The sequence below is a fragment of the Carcharodon carcharias genome (assembly GCF_017639515.1).
Source record: "Carcharodon carcharias isolate sCarCar2 chromosome 35 unlocalized genomic scaffold, sCarCar2.pri SUPER_35_unloc_1, whole genome shotgun sequence".
NCBI lineage: Eukaryota > Metazoa > Chordata > Chondrichthyes > Lamniformes > Lamnidae > Carcharodon > Carcharodon carcharias.
This window is the reverse complement of record NW_024470701.1, coordinates 898,003-922,568: the sequence shown is the minus strand read 5'-3', so window position 1 is coordinate 922,568 and position 24,566 is coordinate 898,003.

The following is a 24,566-nucleotide window of genomic DNA, read 5'->3' as shown; positions in this document are numbered from 1 at the left end:
GCCCCACATGACAGAGTTTCAAACTCCATTGCTGCGGTTCAGTATCAGCAGCAAAATCATTAGCAGAGAACGGTTAAGAAAGTTACAAAGATAAACAAGTCGTGTGATGAATATTAGGGGGATGAATGTGTTGAACAATCCTGTCAATTCGTGTTTAATGAGAATCTCATGCAGCTCATTGCCAGGGATAATATTTCTCACAGATGGATTAGTTATTTGCCAAACAGCTGCTTAAAAGCTCTCACTGTACAGTCTCTGCCCCTTTCCCACTGATTGTCATACGTGCCTGATGAACTTGTCTGAATGGATGGGGAAAGGAACAGGACACAGCTGCAGCTGTGGTGTCTGAGGTCAAAATTGTCAAACAATGCAGAACCCAGTGTTTCATACCCTGGAAAGGAACAGACTCCAACTGAACCCTCAGTGTACCAAGTATGTCTGAGACCTGGTTCTGAAGTTCACTGCTTCGTTGTTAAAAGCTGATTTGCATTTACAAGCACGGTGGCTGCACAGGAAGACCTGGGGAGTTCGAATACTTTCGTGCAGAATGGCCGTCCCACAAAGCTGTGCTATCCAGCTGAATACGGCCAACTAATGGCTCCTCCCTGTGTGGGTTTCGGCGCCACTGTGCAACACCAAGCGCTTCTTCAATGATGTGAAAGTAGCAGCCAGTACGGTCCAGGGCTGTAGACACCAATCTGGGGTGCAGCCGAATGTTGATGACCAGCATTGTATGCACCCAGATTGGCTTCAGCCATATCCACATCCCACAAACCCCCCAAACCTGGCCGCCCAACAGCAGCAAAAAAAACGGTCAAATCTGGATTTACCTGTGCCACACATTCCGCGCTCTTGTCACTTCACTCCCATGCCAGGATGTGCCCTGGCCTTCGGTACATTACTGCCTCATCTGCTATATCTCACAGGCCCTGACAACCTTGCACTGTTACCTGGAAAGCAGCGTGTGTATGAGAGCGCCGTGGGTGATTGGGATTCCCTACATTTCTCTTGAGCTGGGGAAATGATTTTCAGTGGATAGTCACTCTCCATTTTGACAAAACATGTGTTAAAGTCGTGTTGATGCAATACTTTGTCTCTGTGTCCAAAGGAGGGAGTGTTCGACTTCTATCATTTTCAGCATTTCCGCCACTTTTCCTGCAGGGATTTTTTTCACAGGTTCCAGTTGGGAACTCACTATGGGCCGTGGGTGCCTCCGTGTTGCTGAGCAGTGAATCGTCTTCCTCCATTTGACCTGCATTTCAGTCGGTGGAATGGACGAGACCACACCCGCAGGAAGCGCTAACTCACTAACACCGTCACACGGAGCCGTTTCCTCTGCCTGATACGGGACAGTCACGATGGTGTCAGACACATGCAGACCTTCAACAGGAGATTCCACAACCTCCTACCCCACCAGTGCTTGAGAAACCATCTTGCTGTGGATCAGCCTGGCCCACCTCATAAAGCTGCTCTACCTCTCACCAGCCACTTCTCCAGAGGTGGAGATGTCACCAGTCTCCACGGCAAGTCCCAGTCATCTATCGGAGGACGTTCTCCCTCCAAAGCACCTGAATTTTGATGCCTGTCTTTAACTGCTCTCAGCTTGACTGCAGCCTCCATCCCATTAGCACAAAGCAATCGGCCTCACCTCTATCAATGTGTCACACACAATCTGGGGTGGCATTTCTGTGTTCCTTCACTCCAGCACCAGGAGGTGCCCCGATCATTGGGCACGTACCAGTCTCTGACTGAGACATTGAAAAACTCCCGAGTCCACCTGGAAGGCAGCTTCGCTATTAGCATGTGGTCAGTGAATGGAATCTGTTAAAATCCTATCTATGGTGGGACAATGGGGCAGTGGCTGCCAACGGGTTCCCGTTCATCTAAGACAACTAAAGCATTGCTGATGAGGTTCCCTCTCGCTGTTACCGAGCAATGGCTGTTGGGGGGCGGCAGTGTGAGGATGGGGCTGCGTGGGGGGCGGAAGGGGCGGAGCTGTCCCCTGCTGCCATTTTCAGTTGGGAATTTACTGTTTTCTGTTAGTGCCTCGGTGTCAGTGACCAGTGTATACTCTTCCTTCATTTCCCTGGTCTTGACCACATAGCAACGGAGCAGAGAAAGCATTTTGGACAGCGAGCAAAGAAATGGCTCCTAAAATTGTTCAACCACTGCCTGGTAACACACATGTTACCTAATATTTGGCAGAAGGCCCAGAAAAGATCCCTCAGATCCTAAGAGTTTTCTGCCAATTTCACTGCTTTGCCACACCAATAAGCTGTTTGAATGCCTGATACTCAACAGGATAGCTCCAACTGTAGATGAGAAGATCATTCCAGAGCAAGCAGTTTCCACCCTGACAAATCAACAACAGGCCAACTGCTCAACCTCACACAACATATCGAAGATGGTTTTTGAGCAAGGGATGGTAACATGGGTTGTTTTTGTAGACCTGTCAGCAGCATCCGATACAGTGACCCATAGACGTCTCCTCTGCAAGATCCTAGAGATGACAAAAGATATTAACTTAACAGAGCTGTTAAAAAAGTATTCTTCAGAATCGCCAGTTCGATGTTGAACTAGGTGGGTAGCGCAGCAGGTGGCGTATTCAGAGGAATGGTCTTCCTCAGGGAAGTGTGCTTGCACCGCTGCTGTACAACATCTACATGAATGACCAACCTATAGACGGTGTCACATGCTGTTTTATATCTGCTGATGACTTATGTGCAACTGCCAAAGGCACTGATTTAACACCGTGGAGAAAAGGCTTTCTGAGGCCTTGGAGGGACTAAGATCGTACTTTGAAGAAAACCACCTTTGCACAAACCCATCAAAGACACAGGTTTGTGCATTCCACCTCAGAAACCGTGAAGCCAAGCGCCAGATTAAAGTAACCTGCTGTGGAGCAACACTGACACATTGTGAGCACCCTATCTACTTAGGAGTCATACTTGACAGATGCCTCACCTTCAAGAACCACATTGAAAAGACAAAGGCAAAAGTGAGCGCACGAAACAACATCCTGAATAAGCTCACTAACACAAAATGGGGAGTAAGCTGGAAAACATTGCGAACCAGTGCACTTGCTCTTTGCTATTCCACTGCCGAATATGCCTGCCCTGCATGGGAAAGATCTACTCATGCTAAGAAGATGGATGTGGTTCTGAATGCAAGCTGCAGAGTTATCACAGGTTGTTTAAAACCAACAAACACCAACAACCCGTATATCCCGGCGGGTATCGCTCCTCCTGATGAATGGTAGCCAGCAAGAAAGAGCCACTCCGTCAAACATCAGATGAGAGGCACCCTCTACATGGTCATACACCTACACCCAGCTGCCTAAAGTCACAGAAGAGCTTCCTGAACTGTGTTGTTCCATTACAATCAACCCCATCTGAAGCCCGCATCATCTTGTGGAAAGACCAGCTCGCCAGTCTCGGACAAAACACAGCGATGGAAATTCTACCGGATGAAAGCCTTCCCCCAGGAGCTAATTGCATCTGGGCAACCTGGAAGTGCCTTAACAGACTTAGGGCTGGTGTAGGCCTTTCAAAGGTGTCACTAAGCAAATGGGGACATACAACCAGCCCGACAACTTGTGAATGTGTAACTGAGCCACAGGCTATGCAATATCTCCTGCAATGCCTGTCGCTAGAGTAACCCTGCACTGTTGCAGATCTTGCCGAATTCTACAACAAGGTGCAAAAATGTGTCCAGTTCTGGCTGGGCCATGTATAGACTGTCCGTGGACACGATAACAAGAATCATTTCCCTGGTTTGTTGTTGTGGAGCATGGAGGAGGCCTCGCCTGGAATTGTTTCAAACTCACTGTAGATTCATTCTCGAATCGGGGGGCACCCAGACCTTTGGAGAGATTTCCATCGTGTCTCCCGTGTCACAAAGTCTTTGAGAAACTATTGAGCTCATCCAGCTGGCCGCTTGCGGTTGACATGAGAATTGGTGGGTTGGTAAATAGTGAGGAGGACAGTCTTAGATTACAAGAGGATATAGACGGGCTGGTCAGATGGGCTGATAAGTGAAATATGGAATTTAATCTGGATAAGTATAATGTGATGCACTTGAGCAGGACAAACAATGCACGGGAATGCACGATGAATGCAAGGACTCTGGGATGAAACGAGGATCAGAGGGAACTTGGTGTGCATGTGCACCCATCCCTTAAGCTAGCAGGGCAGGTAGATACGTTGATTAAGGGGGCATATGGGATTCTTGCATTTATTAGCCAAGGAATAGAATATAAGAGCAGGGAGGTTATGCTGGAACTGTATAAAACACTAGTTCGGACACAGCTTGAGTATTGCATGCAGTTCTGGAATTCACATTGTAGGGAGGAAGTGGTTGTACTGGGGGATCAATTACCAGCAGGCATACATATAACGTAAGGGGCAGGAGATTTATAAGGGATGTCAGGAAGAATTTCTTTTTACCAGTGAGTATCTGGAATTCACAGCCTGAAAGGGTTGTAGAGGCAGAAACCCTCATAATATCTATGAGGTATTTGGATGTGCACTTGTGATGCCCTGGCATACAAGGCTATGTGCCTAGTGCTGGAAAAGGGGATTAGAATTACCAGCTACTTGTTTGACTGGTGCAGACTCGATGTTCCAAAGGAATTGTTTCTGTTCTTTAGGCCTCTATTATTTTATGACTTGTATATTCGAAGGTATCGCCATCCCACAGGACCATAACCCAACACTTGAAAAGTTACAATGACCTATTTAACTTGTCAATGGAACCGTGACCATCTCACTCGGCTCCACTCCCAAAATCTGTCTCCCTGCAGCTTTTTTTTCATCTTCTCTCCAACTCCAACTTCAGATCCAGTTACAATAACATGTTTCCTGCACCTGATTGGCAGGAACTTCCATCTTCCCAAACTCAAAGGCTACATGCCGAGCTACCACGGCAATTGAGGCTTTTACATTGTTGTCATATTGGACCAGATTGCTACCTGTTTCCTCTTCGTTAAGCACCAGCTTTGCCAACCTATAAACTGTTGGGGAAGTATGGATGGATTTTATTGTTTTCCACAACCTTCCATGTCTCCTAATGCAAATGACCAATGTCGTCTTGATCATGACTGACAGTGCGGGGATACAATGTTGACCCACAGTAGTACCTGCCTGCAGAAAATGGTGGCAAACAGAGCCCACAGACACTTGGAGGCTGAGCTTGTGGACAAGACAATCACTGGGAACAGATGCACGGGGGCAAAGAAAGAACACGGTCAACAAATTATCAGAGGCAGAGGAACAGGGCGAATGTGGAAGAGAAGGAATCAAAAACTCCATTCCCTAGGAAATGGCCATGAGGTTGAGGATACATACGAGATCGGAACTAGACAACTGAATGACATTTATAGACGTGACTTTTCCTGGACAGAAGTAATTTACACAACTACTCAGACCTGGATGAGATGGGAAATACTCTCACAAACATTAATCCAAAGCTTAATGCAGGAGCACAAAGAAATGTTAAACCATTCAGGCTAAAACCAGGAAATATCTGCTGAAAGTTTGAAAGGGAATGGTTCCCTGAAGAAAGATGCAATGAAACCCAGGAAACTTACTTTGGTGGTCTAAGGGGGAACTGATATTTCATAGCTGGGGACGAGCAAAGTGAAAGGGACTAAAAGGAAGTGACGTTAATTGAATTTCATATGCCACTGAAACAGGTGGACCTGCTATCCGAGGGTTGAGCAGTTGTGAAAAGCTGTATCCGATCGTAGCAAATCGAGAAATGAATGAGGCATTACTGAGGATTGAAAATAATACGTTCATTGCCAAAGCGTCCTCCAAGCAGATGAAAAAAAGAGCTGGTCCAATTGGACCCAGAGTGTTTAGATAAGATATGTGAATGCACTGAATATTTTGACTATCACATGATGATTGATCCAGAGAACATCACTGTTTCATACCCCATGTAAATTACCAATAGAGCTGGAAGGAAAGCTTGGAAGTGAGCTCCAAGAGATAGAGAGAAGAAAATAATTACCCAAGTCACCGAGCCTAGAGATTGGTAAATTGAAATGCTGTGAGAGAGAAGGCAAATGGGCGAGTAAGTATTTGCCTGGATCCCAAAGACCTAATTCAAACAATGAAGAGTACTGACTATGTTATTCCAACAGTTCAAGGGACCATGCCAGAATTGGCAGGTGCCAAAGCTTTCAGCAGCTTGATACCAGATATTGCGACTAGGTGAAGCTTGATGAGGAATCTTCACTCCTGAGATCATTCAACACACCCTTTGGGCTGTTCAAATTCCGTCATCAATCCAATCATTTACCCTTAAAGTGAGCACAGATGTGTTGGAGCAGAAATCAGACTTAAACAGGGGATGCAACGGAACAGTCAACATAACTGATACCCAGCTCTATGTGTGAATCATAGAACGGTTTCAGTACAGAAGGAGGGCATTCAGCCCATCCAGCCAGTGAAAGTACGCTGCAGGAGCAATCTCACTACTGCCACTTGTCCATCCTTTCCCCGAAACCCAGCAAATATTTTCCCTTCAGCTTCCTGTCCCATTTCCTCTCAGAAACCATGATTAAACTTTGCTCCACCTTTCTCGAACAGAACATTCGAGACCCCATTTCCTCACTGTGTTAAAGGGTTTTTCCCCATGTCATGTCTGCTTATTTGGCAAACAAATTAACCTAATGCCATCTGATTTTCGTCCCTTCTGCCAACAAGAAGAATAACTATCTACTCTGTCTCAATCAATCATGATTCAGGTCACATCTACCTAGTCTCACAAGCTTCTCTTCTCCAAGAACAATGGGAAATGGAGAGTAAATCTGTTGTGCAGCGTGAATGGTTCTTTTTGTTGTTGAGTTTAGAAGCTGAAGTCCTATTTGAAGACATTTCCTTCTGCCTCTGCCAACTGAACTGCGCTTTGGGAAGAGGGAGACTGCGCTTGCTGTCATTTCACCTCTTAACCGCCATGTGCCACTCTAACCTTCGCCTGGCCCTCCTGTGACTCTAAGGTCCTCCCAGTGTTAACTCTTGCCCACCCGCGGTATCGACGGCTGCTCTTTGTCGAACCCCGGCCACAGGTCGGCAGCAATGGCCTCCTGGGTTTAATGTCTCATTGCCGGCATTTATTTTAAATTGACAAAGAGAAAGAAAGAATCGATGCTCCAGAATGGAGAAGGAACTGGAACTCTGATCCGTCGAGGTGGTAAATAATAATAATTATAGTGATAATAATTAAATGAAAAATGAGAATCAGCTTTCTCTTGAACAGGCAATATTGTTGCGCATGTGCAGTCGGATCACTCTCCCAGAGTGCAGTGCAGCCCTGCTCACTGATAGAGGGCTTTCCCATCCGCGGGGGATTGTGGGAACAGTGCCCGCCATTGCACTATCATCAATTAGGATAAATAGAAATCCTTAAGGTGAGTAATGAGTTAAGTCATTGGGACAGTGAGGAGGCCGTTCAGGCATTGGAGTCTGGCTGGCATCCAATAAGATCATCGGGTTGATTTTCTACCTGAAAACACTCACCCTTACACACAAACATGCACAAAAACAGACGGGATATTAACGTGCATAAAACACAAACAAAAAACACATCCACATAAAACACACAAACTCACACACACACACATACACACACACACATAGACAAACACAGGGTAAGATTGAGCAAGTGTGTATTTTTGTGTATGTGATAGTGCGGTGTGAATATATTACTTTGTTTCTGAGGGCCTGTGAGTGTGTGTGTGACGGAGAGTGTGCTTAGGAGAGCTTCTGAGTCAGTATGATAACTTTGTGTATTTGTGATTCAGGAAGTATGTGTTTATGTGTTCGTTAATAGTGGGTGCCTAAGAGTGTGTCATTTTGAGATTATGAAAGTGACTTTGTAATTGTGTGAAAGAGTGCCTGATTGTGTGAATGCGTGCCTGTGTATGGTGGGACAGCAGGGTGTGAGACATTTAGATTGCTTGAGAGAATGTGTGAATGTGCGTGTGAGTCAGAGTATTAGAGAGGGAGAGTGTTTCTGAATGTGTGTTTGCTGTTGCCTGTTGATGCACATGAGTGCTTCTCTGCAAGAGTTTGTGAGTGACTGTGATATGTGAGTGCATACAAGTGTGAGAGCTGAGAGGTTTTTGTGAGGGTTTGTGAGTAAATATGTGAATCTGTGTGTGTGCCTGTTTGTGAGAGATAGAGAGTGAGAGTGTCAATGTGTGTGAGACATTGAGTGTATGATATTGTGACTGCGTGGCAGAATCTGTGTGTGTGTGCATGTTGTGTGTCTGCGTGCATGTGAGTCTGAGTCTGTGTGAGTGAAAGTGTGTTTGAGGGTGAAAGAGACGTGTGGCATTGTGACAGTATGATTGTGAATGAATATTTGATTCTGGGAGTGTGCCTGTCTGACAGAGTGAGTGTGTGCTTGAGATTAATGTGTGAGTGCTTCTGTGAATGTGTGTGAGGGAGTGAGTGAATGTCTGTGTCTGTGAGAGAAAAAATGTGGAATACAGAGTGTCTGTCTGTGTGTGTGTGTGAGATAGAGAGAGAGAGAGAAAGAGATGTGGACTGTGTGGGATTGTGAGAATGAGATTTCGTGAAAATATGTGAGAGAATCTGTGTGTGAGTGTGATTGTGGGGAAAAGGTGAGTGTACGTCAGTCTATGATGGTGTGTGTGTGTGTGTGTGTGTTTTTGTGAGACAGAGAATGCGTGACATTTTCACAGTGTCAGATTGAGTGAGCTTGGGATTTGAGTGCGTGAGTGAAAATCTGTGAGTGGATGTGTGTGAGGGTCAGTGTATGAGCGTATGATACTGTGACTGAGTGCAGGCGAGATAGTGGATATGATTCAGAAAGTGTGTTTGACAATTTAATAGTGTGAGATCGAATGAATATCTATGGCTGCATGTTATTGTGTGCGTGTTTGTGTATGTGTGTGTGTGTGTTTGTTTGTGTGTGTAATTGTATGAGTATGTGTTTGTGTATTTGTGTGTGTGGGTTTGAGAGAGAAGCCAGGGCTTTCCATGCCAGGCTTGAGAGTTCTCATTCATATTCCTATTTTTTGTTCATGAGCACTCTCCCTATATTCAAGGGGACAGCCCAGGCTGGGTCTATGCCACCCAGAAGCTTGTGCACACAGGGACGAATCAGCCTTTGCCCGAGTGCTTGTGAGCCTCGTGTTAGAAGCCTTCTCTGGATGCTTGTCATTTGCCCTTCACACACGCCCCGGTTGCAAAGCTTTGCTTTAGTCAAACGACATACTCCAGGCCTACTTCAGCTGTATATCGCTGGGGAGTTCACCTCAGCGACGTGACTGCTGCTAGAGAGTTCATCCGAGCAATGTGACTGCTGCTGGAGAGACCACCCAAGCGATTTAACTACTGCTGGAGAGACCACCCGAGCTATGTAACTACTGCTGGAGAGACCACCCGAGAGATGTAGCTACTGCTGGAGAGACCACCCGAGCTATGTAGCTACTGCTGGAGAAAACACCCGAGCGATGTAACTACTGCTGGAGAGACCACCCGAGCAATGTAAATACTGCTGGAGAGACCACCCGAGCTATGTAGCTACTGCTGGAGAAAACAACCGAGCGATGTAACTACTGCTGGAGAGACCACCCGAGAGATGTAGCTACTGCTGGAGAGACCACCCGAGCTATGTAGCTACTGCTGGAGAAAACACCGGAGCGATGTAACTACTGCTGGAGAGACCACCAGAGTGATGTGACTGCTGTTGGGGAGACAAGTGCTGGAGGGTCCATTGAAGCGATGGCTGATATAATCGGCAGCATATGGTGCTCAGGAAACCACCATGCCTAAAGTTCTCAGTTGTTCCCAATGTCCATGAGCTCTTCCGGGTCTCCATCCTGTTTAGTCCTGAAAAGTTGTTCCGTGCATGTTCCGGACCGGCGCGATTTCACGCTTTCAAGCGTGTGGGGCGGGTGGTCGGTGGCTGGGAGGGCGGTAATTGGACAAAATTGGTTGAAACTGGCATGTTACACTACAAATATGAACTTTTCATTCTAATATGCGAAATACATTCTTATCTATATCGTTACAAAATTATTATTCAGAATGAGTTCATGTACTTGTGCAGGTGTAACAATGATTAATTTAAAAAATGCCATAAAACCCCAGTGATAAATATTAAATTCATACAAAATGAAGGATTCCATTCAGATCCCCTTGTTGCTGTCCACATAATTATTTCCTGTAGCTTAAATGTGTCCCATGTTGAACGATTAACTTGCAAACTATGTGTATAAATCCAGCAGTCTGCTGTTCCCAGCTGCATGGCAGCTTCAGTTGTGCCTCGGGTCGAGTTGCGCAGGGATTCCTTCTCATTTTGGCACAAGATCAATATCTACATTTTTGGAAATGTAAGTTTTGAAATCCAAGAATTCGAATTAAACGGAATGTATCTTTGTAAGAATGACACAGGTTCACAAACACTTAATTGAGAAATTCTACTCAGTTCCACAGGACTGAGTTCCATGAATTTGGCTAAAGTTTGCTGCAAGGATAGTGATCTGCCCTCAGCATTATGTACATCCAAAGTGATACATTTGGTAGCTTATTATTTGAGGACATCATCGGTGATTTTGCTTTCCAAACATCACGAAAGAAAACGTTTCAATGTTTTTGAATCATATGATGTGCAAACAGATTTGCTGCAGTTTGTATTACTGCTTCCTCTTAATAAGCTGCTGATTGGTCTAACAGCTTTTCTGTTTCTGTCGTCATAAGTTTTCATTTTTACCAATTAACAAATCGTGAATGTATTTTAACTTGAAATTATTATCTAATGCAAATAGTTATTTTGTAAGACGTATTTTAGTTCCAAGTTAATGTGATATTTGTGCCTTTACCGTTGCAAATTTGCGAAGATAAAATATGCAGTCCACTTTCTGTGAACATTAGAAAGGAAACCTTTTACGGAATGGGCCGTTTTAACCTTGACATACCTCAGCGTCTCAGAATGTCTTAATCCAGTCCTGTAACTGACATTTATAAGACACATCTTTGACTACCGAAGACCTGGCTATTTCCTTGTATTTCTATTCAAAACTTACTGACTTTATATTTCATGTCATTGAGCTTATTTCAGAGCTGGAAAACGTGAGGCAATTAAGAGGTTTAAGTCAGGGCGAAGACGGGAGGAAATGGACACAATGAATGTCTGTGATAAATTGAAGAAAGGAGAATGGAAACTGTATAAAACTCTAGTTTTCCAAAAAATGATATACTTTATTCATCAAACAGGTTAAGGTGCAGTACATGACTGTTCCATAATGGCAAAATAATGCGGATGCTGGAAATCTGAAGCAAAAAATATATGCTTGGAAATTCAGCAGGTCTGACAACATCTGTGGAGAGAAAGATAATATTAGTGTATCGAGTCCGCATGACTACTCTTGGGAGCTCTGAAGAAGAGTCATATGGACTCAAAACTTTAACTCAGTCTTTCTCTCCACACATTCTGTCAGACCTGTTGAGTTTTTCCAGCTTTTTTTTGGTTTTTGTACATGACTGTTCCATTTGGGCTAATAGTGTATTAACATTCAATCTCTTTTGATGCAGCATGCGTTACTCTGATAATTTTACATACACATACAAACTGGTTAGGCTTATAATTCTCATTTCACAACAAGCACTGCCTTGTACTTTTTTTACACAGAGATCAGATTGATGGCAGAACATTAACGAGGTATTTCCTAAACAAGAGGTATTGTCCTGGAACAACAATCTCTCTCTCTCTTTCAATTCCACTCTTTCGCTCTCCCTCTCTCTCTCTCTCCCACACACACACAGGAAGACGAACAGGCTGACAGACACAGGCACCTACACAAAACAGGCTCACCTTCAGTGCTCTCCCACTGTAGGATGCTGACATGTTCACATGGCACAGAAACACATTGCGTACACACACGCACACAGATCGACAGACAGAGAGATATACTCTCTCTCTCTCACACATGCGCACATGTATAAAGAGACACAAACGTACAAGCGGACAGATACATCAGTAGATGCGTGCACTCCGATAGGCATGCACAAACTTACACAAACACCTACACACATGCACACAAAAATCATACATGCAGATAGCCACACACACAGGCGGACATATACTCAAATACGCACCCACGCACATGTACGCACGCACGTACACAGAGACGGACAGGCACTCAGACAGACACAGGCGCACACAGCCACAGACATACGCACAAACACACACACACATTGTCACACACATTCGCACACACAGATGGACAGAAACATAAATAGACATATTTACTCACACTCTCAGATACACACATGTGTGTACAACCTCGCCTTCAGCAATCTCCCTCAGCTGGGGTTTATCATGACCGCGGATGCACAAACACACACACACAAACACAAACACACACACACAAACACAAACACACACACACAAACACACAGAAACACACACACACACACAAACAAATAGATGCTAAATAATTAAGATCAATTATACACTCTAGCATAAATTGACATTTGGTTGCTAAGTTGAGCTTCAGACCCTGTGCAGAGGAATACAATTGTACGTGTTTCTTTTATTGGGCATAATAACCGATCCACAGGGTATAATGTTCGATCTGACTTGGAAAAGTTAACTTGATAGCCAATTCACAGACGGGTCAATTTAGTGTAAATTGTGAATTGGTCATGATAACTAATATTAAGGATGTAAAGTAAAGCTAATTGTTGTATTGGTCTTGAAAACATTACATGGGGAGAAAAGAAAGGTATATCGGTATTTCAGCTGATAAGCAACTAAATCAGAAGATTTCTGAACTGTGAGGAGGATAGAATAGCATTTCAAAAGGGCAAGGACAAGTCAGTGGAATGGGTAGGCAGGTGGTAGATGAATTCAATACAAATAGATGCAAAATGATTCATTGTATTAGCGAGAACATGAGGAGAAACAGCACAAAATGAAGGATACATCTCTGCAGGGGGTATGAGCAGGGGGACATTGAAGGCGGCAGTATATTTTGAGAAATCAGTAACTAAAGCAAGGCTGTATTTATCGTAAAATAGAGTATAAGTGCAAGGAAGTTAGTTCAACTTGTATAAATCACTAGTTTGGACTCTAGTTGAAGTATTACATCGAGCTCTGGGCAAGGAATGTGAAGTTACTGTTTAGAGGACAGATAAGATTCAGGAGAATGTTTCCAGGTTTGAGCTTGGAGAAGTTACAGGGATTGGTGTTGGGTAACTTGCTGTTTGTGGTATATATAAACGACTTAAAATTGAATGTACGATGGTTGATCATTAAGTTTGTAATTCACACAAATATTGTTGGGGTGGTAAATAGTGCCTAGGATAGCCCCAGATTAAAGGAGGATATAGACGCACTGGTCAGATGGGCTGATCATTGACAAATGGAACTTAATCCGGATAAGTGTGAGGTGATTCACTTGGGCAGGACAAGCAAGGCACGGGAGTACATGATGAATTGTTCCTGGAAAGTGCCGAGGATCAGAGGGACCTGGGTGTGCATATCCACTAGTCCCTTAAGGTAGTGGAACATGTAGATAAGCTGTTTATGAAGACATATGGGATACTTGCCAATATTACATGAGGCATAGAGTATAAGAGCAGGGAGTTTATGCTTGATCTATATAAAATGCTGGTTAGACCACAGCTAGAGTATTGCGTGCAGTTCTGGAATCCGCATTATGGGAAGGATGTCATTCCAGCAGAGGGAGTGCAGAGGAGATTTACCAGGATTTTGCCTTAGTTTTAGTTTTTAGCTTTAGTTATGAAGCGAGATTATATAGACTGGGTTTTGTTTCTCTGGAGGAGAGCAGATTGAAGGGAGACATGATTGAGTGTATAGAATTATGAGGTGCATAGATGGGGTAGACAGGAAGGAGCTCTTCCCCTTGGTGGAGGGATCCATAACCAGTGGGCATAGATTTAAGGTAAGGGGCAGGAGGTTTAGTGGGGATGTGAGAAAGAATTTTTTCACCCAGAATGGGTTGGGCATCTGGAACTCACTGTCTGAAAGGGTTGTTGAATTAGAAATCCTCATAACATTTAAGATAGGTTTGGATGTGCACTTGTGATGCCAAGGCATACAAGGCTATGGGCCTGGTGCTGGAAGGTGTGTTTAGAATAAATAAGTACTTGTCTGTCCAGCGCAGATTCTATGGGCCAAAAAGGGCCTTTTTCTGTGCTGTTGACACCTATGACTCTATGAATCTAAGTTAGGATTGTTTTCCTTGTAGAAGAGAAGGCTGAGAGGATATTTGATATGTCTATTTAGAATCATGAGTGATCCTTATTAAATAAGGGGAAACGGTTCATTTTGTGAAAGCACTCAGGGTGAGGAAGCTCAGTATTAAGATCATCAGGAAAAGAAACACTAATAACATTAAATATTATGTTTTCTCACAGCGAGTTGTTTGCATCTGTAAAACAGTGACTGAGAGCTGGTGGAGGCAGGTTGAAATGAAGCATTCATTCGGGAATTAGACTGTTATCTGAAAATGAAGAAAGTCATTGATAGAGTCGGTGCAGACACGATGGGACAAATGGCCGCCTTCAACTTGGTAACAGTTCTGTGATTCTGTTATTTAACTTGATCCTTCCTTTTCCCTGTGTCCCTCCTATTTCAATCTCTGAATTTCTGCTTTTCGGTTCCAGCTTTAATTAGAATCAGTGAAATATAGTTGCACTGCCGTAATTCCCAGTGCCGCCCGGCTTTAAGGATCATTGACCAACCTCCAGCCAGGATCGAGCGTCATGACGTCATTATGGTGGGTTGTTGGTGACCCTTTCTGAATCGAACCAAATGGGACGGATTTCAATTGGCCAATGATCTGCAAGCAACTCAGCCATTGGCTTACGCTGCTGTCAATCGCAAAGTGGACATCGATAGGTTTTGTTAAGGTGAGCAAGGCGCTCAGCTATTGGTCGGATTTTGAAGCGGAATTTTCATTTCTCCAGGAAATTCCAGGTCTGTTGCATCTCTCCGATTGGATATTAGAGCTGTCACTCTCATGCTGAAACGCTGCAATTGGGCAGGGCAGGTGTCCCTCACACCTTCGGGACTCTCCATTTGTTTGAGGAGCTATCAGTCAAATATTGAACGCTATGATTGAACGAAACTCCACGCTAGATGGTGGGAATTGGTTTGTGGTGCCTGATTAATTGAAGCGCTGACTGCAACGGTCGGAGCTTACTGACTGGCTGATGCAGCTGTCCGTGATGGTGTTAAGCTCCCTGATGGGCTGATACTTCTGTGGTCAATGATGAAGATTGCTGATTGGCTGAACTATCTGTGAGTCACTTGTTGCAGCAACGTGATTGGATGAAGCTGATGTCAGTCAGCTGTTGGAATGAACTCTTTGGCTGAACTGTCTATCAGTCAGCAGTTGTCGCTCCCTGATTGGTTGAGATGAATGTCGGCGCACAGGAAGAATACGCAGACTGGCCCACGTGACTCTGGGCCAGAAGGTTGCATATCCCTGGTTGGATGAAGTGACCATCAGTCAGATGGTTGGTCGCCTTGATTAGCTCAGGTAGCTGTCATTCAGTGAGCGGTTCTCCCTGAATGGCTGAGGTGGCTGTGGATGAACATCTGATGCTGCTCCATTGGCTACCGTGCCTGTCAGTTATGGGGCTGATTGCCCTGATTGGCACAAGCAGCTGTCAGTTAGCTACGGTGATCCCTGATTGGCTGAGGCGACTGTCAGTCAGCATGCGGAACTCCCTCATTGGTGGAAGTGCCTGTCTGTCAGTGGCTGGAACTCTCTGAATGGCTGAGGTGTCTCACAGTCAGGTTTTTTTCTTCATTAATTGAATAACTGATGTAACCGGGTATTTGACCGCTTTCTTCATCTGCTCTCTGAACTTGGACTGAGTCACAGCGTAAATAAATGTGTTTGTGCAGCAACTTAGACTCCACAGCATTGAACCAACTTTTTGCAATATATATTCAGCATCGGTGAGGTAAAGTAACCCTCTTGCATCATTATAGAGGAATTCTATAACATACACCGACCAGAGGAGGATGAAGGTGCTGGATATGGTGAAGAGTAAAATCATAGACTTCCTTCTGCTGTCCATCTCTGGGTCACTGCGATTCTCTCCCTTACTCTGAGCCCTCAGTCCCTTCCGGACTCGACTGGTCACTAAAATGTGTCTGACTGTCAGAGCGTTGATCAGCAGAATTAAACCGAATGGGAGCAAAGGGTTTAAAACTGTCTGAAACCATGAATATCCAACCCATCCGGGATCAGTAAAAATGCTTCGCTTTGCCAAACAGCCCCATGGTACATTGTCAATTATCGCTTGAGTTTCCAGTGTAAAGTATAGGGGGATGTTTACTAAATTGAGCAGGATACCGGTTGTCGCTAGAACCACAGCCGCAGTTTTCCTGGTGCAATATTCTGTTTTCAGCTTCTGGCAACAAATGGCCACAAATCGATCAAAGGAGAAAGTGACAGTGAACCAGACAGAACAGTCCGTGGCTGCAACCATCAGGACAGTGCGAACACGACACACAGGAGTGAGGTACAGGAAAGACAGTGGGAAATAATAATAAATGATGTTGTTCAGTATGACGTTTGTGATAATGACCAGGAGATCCGCCGTTGCCATAGCCACCAGGTAGCGAGTGGTGCAGGTGGAGAGGCCGCACTTTCCCCGGGACAGGATCACAATTCCCAGTAAATTAACTGTCAGTGAGAGAAGGGAGAAGAGTCTGGAAATTAATAATTAAGCATTCTCTGTGCTGAAAGTGAGGTCAGGATTTCAGCACCAAAACAGAGTTTGGTCACAGGAGGGCAGGCAGGCGACTGGCTGGTGAGTATTTCAACTTTTAGCTTTGTGTTTAGATTGAAATTAACAGCTGAGTCACAATCACTTGTTGATTATTATTACATTTAGTAATTTAATGATAGGGGGAAATTAAACACACAATAAAGGTGAAACAACAAAAAAAAGCCTGATGTGAGCGGGTGTTTATAGAGCAGGAGTTTACCTGTGAGGGAGCGGAGCGGCTGTATAAAGAGCAAGAGTGGAGCGGGTGTTTACAGAGCAGGAGTTTACCTGTGAGGGAGCAGAGCGGCTGTATAAAGAGCAAGAGTGGAGCGGGTGTTTATAGAGCAGGAGTTTACCTTTGAGGGAGCGGAGCGGCTGTATAAAGAGCAAGAGTGGAGCGGGTGCATATGGAGCAGGAGTTTACCTGTGAGGGAGCGGAGCGGCTGTATAAAGAGCAAGAGTGGAGCGGGTGCATATGGAGCAGGAGTTCACCTGTGAGGGAGTGGAGTGGCTGTATAAAGAGTGATAACGGAGTTTACTTGTGAGGGAGCGGAGCGGCTGTTTAAAGAGCGAGAGTGGAGTGGGTGCTTATATTGCAGGAGTTTACCTGTGAGGCAGCGGAGCGGCTTTATAAAGAGCGAGATTGGAGCGGGTGCTTATAGAGCAGGAGTTAACCAGTGAGGGAGCGGAGCGGCTGTATAGAGTGGAGCGGAGTTTACCTGTGAGGGATCAGAGCGGGTGTATAAAGAGTGGAGCGGAGTTTACCTGTGAGGGATCAGAGCGGGTGTATAAAGAGTGAAGCGGAGTTTAGCTGTGAGGGATCAGAGCGGGTGTATAAAGAGTGGAGCGGTGTTTACCTGTGAGGGATCAGAGCGGGTGTATAAAGAGTGGAGCGGAGTTTACCTGTGAGGGATCAGAGCGGGTGTATAAAGAGTGAAGCGGAGTTTACCTGTGAGGGATCAGAGCGGGTGTATAAAGAGTGAAGCGGAGTTTACCTGTGAGGGATCGGAGCGGGTGTATAAAGAGTGGAGCGGTGTTTACCTGTGAGGGAGCAGAGCGGGTGTATAAAGAGCAATAGTGGAGTTTACCTGTGACGGAGCGGAGCAGCTGTATAAAGAGCAGGAGTTTACCTGTGAGGGAGCGGAGCAGCTGTAGAAAGAGCGATGCGGAGTTTACCTGTGACGCAGCGGAACAGCTGTAGAAAGAGCGATAGCGGAGTTTACCTGTGAGGGAGCGGAGTGGCTGTCTAAAGAGCAGGAGTTTACCTGTGAGGGAGCGGAGCGGCTGTATAAAGAGCAATAGTGGAGTTTACCTGTGACGGAGCGGAGCGGCTGTATAAAGAGCAGGAGTTTACCTGTGAGGGAGCGGAGCGGCTGTAGAAAGAGCGATGCGGAGTTTACCTGTGACGCAGCGGAGCGGCTGTAGAAAGAGCAATAGCGGAGTTTACCTGTCAGGGAGCGGAGCGGCTGCATAAAGAGCAATAGCGGAGTTTACCTGTGATGCAGCGGAGCGGCTGTATAAAGTGTGTAGCGGAGTTTACCTGTGAGGGATCGGAGCGGCTGTATAAAGAGCGATAGCGGAGTTTACCTCTGAGGGAGCGGAGCGACTGTATAAAGAGTGATGCGGAGTTTACCTGTCAGGGAGCCTGTTCTCACACAGGCACTGGGCGGTGCTGGAATTCGAAAGGAGTGATGTCAGGACCAGGGAGAGAGCTGGTTTGTAGTTAGTGAGTAAGGTGTTTTCTTCTTTCTCCACTTTTAAACTACATTACAGTGGGTAACAGTCACCGCATTTGACTTTATTTTGCCAGCAAAAAAGCTAAATTGTATTTTTACTTGGCTTAAATTTAGGGAAACTTTTTTTAAAAATAAAAATCAAACAAAACGTATGGCAAAGGGACTCAGTCTTGATTTGCATGAGGATTCTTCGACACGCATTGCAATGTGAATGACCACATGTGCAGGAAATACTACTGGATTCACCAGCTTGAGCAATGGGATTCAGAGCATTAGCATCAGCTGGAGACATGGCAGTGCATCCATGAGGCTGAGAGTTAGGTGGATAGAACATTTTTGGATGTGGTCACTCAGCAGCTTGAGGAAGTGCAGGAATGGGGGACCACCATTCAGAAGAAGGAGGCAGGCATGTAATGAGAAAAGCCACAGGTATGTAATGAGGAAAGCACCAGGCAGGTAATGAGGAAACCCTGTTTTTCTGTGTTGGAAAAGGGTAAGGGTGAATGTTCCTCTGGAGAATGCAACCAGAGTCAAATTCCAGGCCCTGTCGGTGTCTCAGCTGCACAAGTGGGGAGGGGTAAAATTGCAAAAGCAATAAGGGTAGGAGACTAAATAGTGAGGGGTGCAGACAGGAGCTTCTGCAGCCGTAGATGTGACTCCAGGATGATGTGTTGCCTCCCTGGTACCAGGGTCAAGGATATCACAGAACAGTTGCAGGGCATTCTGAAGAGGGAGGGAAAACTCAGAGGTCGTGGTTCACATTGGTACTAACGACTTAGGTAGAAAGAAGGATGAGGTCCTGCAAAATGAATTTAGGGAGCTAGGCAGCAGATTAAAAAGCAGGACCTCAAAGGTTGCAACCTCTGGATGGCCCACTTGTCACGTGAAAGTGAGTATAGGAATATGAGGAAAGAGACGATGAATGCATGGCTGAAGAAATGTTGTGGGGGGCAGGGGGGCATCTGGTTGCTTGATCAGGGTATGTTTCTAGCGAAGTTGGCACCTGTACATGTCGGACAGGTTGCACCTGAATTGGCACAGGAGCAACATCTTTGTGGGGAGGTTTGCTAGTGATGTTGGGGTGGGTTTGTGGGGGGAGGGTAAAACTAATTCAGTATTTTTATGTAATAATGAGTGAAGGTACAGTAGAGGGTGGTGCACAGCCTCATTCAGAAGAGGAATTATGTGAAAGTTTGAGAGTGAAAATGGGTCCGAAACAACTGTGCTAAACTTACAAACGGATAATTACAAAGGAATGAGGGCAGAGTGGCCTGGAGTAGACTGGAAAAGGAGTTCAACAGAAAAGACGGTTGATGAACAATGGCAGACGTTTAAGAAAATAGTTCATGACTCATATCAGCGATATATCCCTGTGAGGAATTAGGATTGTAGGATGGACATAATCAACCATAGTTTACCCAAGAAGTTGAGGATAGAATCAAGCTGAAAAAAGAAATACATACACTGTGGCAAAGGTTAGTCACAAGCCAGAATTATGATTTTTTTAAACCAAGAAAAGTTAACCAAACCAAAATACATTAAAGATTGGGAAAATAAACATTGAGCGATAACTAGCAGATCTTATAAAAACGTTACGTAGCAGCTGCTTTAAATATAAAAAAAATGAAGTTAGAGGCTTAACTGAATTAAAGCCTCTTAGAGAATGAGTCTGTGAAAATGAGAATGGGGAACCAGGAAATGGCAGAGGAGTTGAATTAATGCTTTGCATCAGTCTTCATGGTAGACGACACTAATCGCATTCCAAAAATACTAAATAATCAGGGGGAAAATGGGGGAAGGGAATAAAGAATTAACTATCACTAGAGAAAAAGTGATCAAGAAACTAATGGAGCTAAAAGCCAATAAATCCCTGATGGGTTGCATCCTAGGATATTAAAGGAAGTATCTGCACAAATAATGGATGCACTGACAGTCATCTTCCAAGAATCGTTTGATTCTGGAAAAGACTCAGAAGATTGGAAATCTGCCAAAGTAACAACTTTATTCAAAAAGGGAGGGAGAGAAAAGGCTCAGGTAACTACAGGCCAAATAGCTTAACATGCACTATTGGGAAAACGTTATAATCTATTGCAAGAATGTGACAGCAGAACATTTAAAATACATAATATAATCAAGCAGAGTTAGCATAGCTTGATGACGGGGAAATCGTGCCTGGCTAATTGATTAGAATTATTTGAGGAAGTAAAAAGCAGAATGGGTAATGGGGAAACAGGATATGCAATATTCTTGTATTTCCAAAAAGGCGTTCAGTAAGGTACCAGACACACAGCTGCTTAATAAGATAAGAGCTCATGGTCTTGGGGGTAGTACACTAGCTTGGATAGAGGATTTGCTATCCAATAGAAGACAGAGAGCTGAGATAAGGGGGGCATTTTCAGAACAGTAAACTGTAATTTGTGGAGAACCACAGGGATCAGTGCTGGGACCACAATTACTTACAATATATATTAATGGTTTATATGATGGAAGTGAATGTACTATTGCCAAATTTCCAGTTATCACACAAATTGGTGCGAAGGCAAGTGGTGAGTAAGACTCAAAGGGCCTACAGGGGCATATAGAAATGTTAAGTGTGTTGGCAAAACTTGGCAGATGGCATATATTATTGGAAACTGTGGGTTTATGCACGTTGGCAGGAAGAATAGAGGAGCTGAATATTACTTAAATGGAGAAAGACTGCAGAAAGCTGCAGCAGAGAGGGATTTGGGAGTCCGCGCACATGAATATGAAAACATTAATTTCAGCAGTTTATAGGGAAGGGAAATAAAATGTTGGCTTTAATTTCAAAGGGAATGGATTATAAAAATGGGGAAGTCATGCTAGAACTATACCAGGCACTCACTTAGAATAATGTCAACAATTTTGGTCCCCTTATATGATGAAAGAAATGCTGGAAGTGGAGGCAGCCCACAGAAGGTTAAAGGCTGGTGCCGGATGTGGAGGGACTTTTTTCATGTGGGGAGATTGATTAGATTGGGCCTGTACTCATTGGAGTTTCATAGAATGAGAGGGGAACTTATTGAAACATATAAGATTCCGAGGGGGCTTGACACGGTACATGTTGAGAAGCTGTTTCCCCTTCTGGGAGGGATTAGGACGAGTGGGCATCATCTCAGAGAAATCGTTCACCAGTTTAAATCAGAGATTAGGAGGAATTTCTTCTCTCAGAGATTAGTGTATCTGTGGAATTAGTTCCCCTAGAGGGCTGTGGATGATGAGTCGTTAAGTATATTCAAGTCTGAGCTCGACAGATTTTTAATCAGTCAGTGAATCAAGGGTTATGGGGAAAAGGCAGGATTGTGGAGGTGACGATGATCAGATCAGCAATGATCTCACTGAATGGCTGAGCTGACTTCATGGGTGGAATGACCTTCATCTGCTCCTATCTCTTCTGGCCTTATAAAACAATCAAAAAGAACATTGGAACACTGTAAGAGTGATGCCGAATTGCTTCAATATCAGGAACAGGTTGACATCTATTTCTGTTGGAGCAGCTCAATAGAAAATGGAACTAAATCCAGACATTTAACGTCATACACTCACTACCAAATACCTTCAAAGAACATCAAAACACTTCCTGTTGTCACACTATACAGAAGGTAAAACGCAGAGAGAGCTCCAAGGAATGGAAAGACTGTTCATCAATAAAAACAAACATTATTTCCAAATCGAAATGAATCCTTTCAGTGTGGTTACTGACACACATCAGTTCAATTCGACACCGACAAATGTTCCCAGTCCTACATTATCACTTGGAGTAGGTATTCCACTCTGGATACTGACCTACACTCAGTGCAATTCTACACTGCCAGATATAACCATAAATAAATGTTGACTGCAGTCAGTTATTCCACTCTGGTTACTAACCCACGCTTAGTACAATTTGACACTAACAAGTACAGTCAGTGAAAGAGTGGTGATTGGTTCCAGGTATTCCACGCTGATTAATGACCCACACTTAGTACAATACTACACTGACAGATAAAGCCAGTATTATATGTTCGCTGGGGACAGTTATTCCACTCTGGTTACTGACCTACACTTAGTACAATTTGACACCAACTGAAAGATCCAGAAATATATGGTCACTGGAGTCAGGTATTCCACTCTGGTTACTAACCCACAGTTAAGACAATTTAACACTAACAGGTACAGTTAGTGAAAGAGTGGTGACTGGGGCCAGGTATTCCAATCTGATTAATGAACCACACTCAGTACAATTCTACAATTACAGATAGACCCAGTAATACATGATCTCTGGTTACTGACCCACATTTTGGACAAATTGACACTAACAGATAAAGTCAGTGAAAGTTTGGTGACTGGAATCAGGTACTCCTCCCTGGTTGCTGACAAACATAGTACAATTTGACATTAACAGATAGACCCAGAAACATCGTCACTGGAGTGACGTTTTCCAATCTGGTTACTAACACATACTTAGGACAATTTGACACGAACAGGCACAGTGCGTGAAAGAGTGGTGACTGGGGCCAGGTATTCCACTTTGATTAATGACCCACACTCAGGGTGATTTTCCTCTGACTCCCACTAAATATTCCTTCTGAGATTTTGCCTTCACTAAGGTCTACTTTAACATTGCACAATTTTCCACTGAATATTAGGACATAATTCATCAGAGAGCCTGCGAATTGCAATCAAAGTTTTATTTTCATTTGACAAAATTGAATAAAGCCGCAGAGACATTCAAGACATTTTAATTCAGCAAATTATATCGCTGATTCAGTGTGTCTATGACAGTGAGCACCAGATCAGCATGTAATATTTTCAGTCACAGTTTAAAATGAAAGAGCTGCTCACATACAGATTTACACAACTTCAGTAGTTATGGTCACTCACCAGGAACACCTATAACAGCAAGGATTGTGTAGAATATTTTCTCAGCCACATCAATTGAGTGCATCGTTTCAGAGCAAAGTGATGTGCCCCTTTGTGCTGCTGGTAATCTCTTGCCTTAAACGCTGAGGTGATAGATTCCCAAAGCCTTTAATTTATACCCTGTGGGATCACCTCAGGGACATTGAAATTACAACATTGTTCAAATTGCTTTTTAAAATATATGAACAAACAGATAATGACTTTGAGTTGAGTGAAACACAATACCTATTTTTAAATGGAGCTCCCAGGATCCAAGGACTGGACGCTACTTATCAAAATAATTATCTAATAAAAAGAACAAGAGCTCCATTCACTCGGATAATGTGCTGTCCACTCAATAACCATCAGTCCCTCATCTAGATCTCCTATTGTTTCAGTGATATCCGTCACTTGACTGTTACCATATACTGATTAAATTCCAAATGTTAGACTGCCTCTCTCCACGCTGTTCTATTACGCCCTGTGGTGTAACTGTCCTCTTTAACTGTGGACATTCAGTTGTGCGATTACAGTGGGTTAAGAGTGGCAGTGTAATACTAAATTCAACGAATAAAATATCTGGAAATATTCAAAATCCCTCAAAAACCAATTCCACACCACAATCAAATGCGAAAATATCTCACTATCAATCTGTCTCGTTCTCTCTCTCTCCCTATCTCTCTCCCTCCCCCCGCTACCTGTCTCCCTTTTTCTCCGGGAACATCTCACTCTCTCCCTTTCCTCCTCTGTCGCTCTTGAACTCTTTATCCCTCTCTCTGTTTTTTACGCTCACTGTCTCTCCCATTAACTCGTTCTTCCTCTCTTTCTCTCTCTCTGGCTCTCGCTCACCCTGTCTCTTTTTCTCCCCTCTCACTTCCGCACTCTCTGTTTCTGTCTCACTTTATCTCCCTCTCTCTGTCTCTCTATCATTTTGTTTACCTCTCCCTCACTCTGTCTGCCTGTCTATCTGTCTATCTTTATGTCTATCTATCTATTTATCTATCTCTCTCTGAAGTTTTGTGTCTCTCTTTCCCTCTCTCTTTCTGTCTCTCTCACTCTATCTCTCTCTGCCTCTCTCCACCTCTCTCGCTAACTTTCTCTGCTTTTATGACTCTCTGTCTGTACCTCTCTCGCAGTGTCT